Consider the following 895-nt stretch of genomic DNA (forward strand, 5'->3'; position numbering starts at 1 on the left):
CAGACTAAGATCTTCATTCATCAGCAGAGCAAACTGAACGGAGTCACAGCGCTGGAGGAAACGATCAGAGGAAGATCAACCTGAATTCACTCAGAAAGGCAAAGTTTGAACCAAACAGAGCAAAAGGAGAAAGTTTTACAGACGATGAGGTTTTAGACGTTCGTCTGAATAAAACTAATGAATCTAAAATGTAACAAAATATAAACAGATCTTCAGCCAGCTGTTTTTTATTAGCATGTAATTACATAGAAGTGAAGGAGATATTAAAATGTGAATATTGACTAACATGCAAGTTAAACATTAAACATCTAAAATAAATATATTTATAGTGATAATCTCTAAATTGTACTGGGAGCTTCATGTCGGTGATATAAAGTTATAATTTTTAATAAAAACTTTCAGAGTAACCAACTTCAGAAGCTCCACTCAGACTGGAGGAAAAAGTCTTTATTCCAGTTACTAAACTCACAATATAATCTGATTACACAGATTATCTGAAATGAAATAAACTCTGTACTTAGTGGAAACAGAACCGAACAGAACCGCAGTGTGAAACGGTGCAGAGCTCCAGAGAAGCTGCTTTTCTCTGTTGCCTTGAGGAGATAACCAGCGGTTAGAACAAGCCGCCCGTCTCCTAATAGCATGTTAGTCGTGACCTCTTGACCTCTCGGTGCTGCCGGCAGCAGAGAATCTGCTTCCTGTTGGTCCAACTCAGGTTTTCTTCCACAGAGATGATAAACTCTAACAGCATCACTCTGGGTTCCTGATGGACAGACTACAGACCAGCCAGTAAGACACTCTCTGATTGGTCGATGGAAGCTCTCTGATTGGTCGATGGAAGCTCTCTGATTGGTCGATGGAAGCTCTCTGATTGGTCGATGGAAGCTCTCTGACT

The sequence above is a fragment of the Poecilia latipinna genome, unplaced genomic scaffold, assembly GCF_001443285.1.
Source record: "Poecilia latipinna isolate Pla-1442-1.1 unplaced genomic scaffold, P_latipinna-1.0 Scaffold2215, whole genome shotgun sequence".
Lineage (NCBI taxonomy): Eukaryota > Metazoa > Chordata > Actinopteri > Cyprinodontiformes > Poeciliidae > Poecilia > Poecilia latipinna.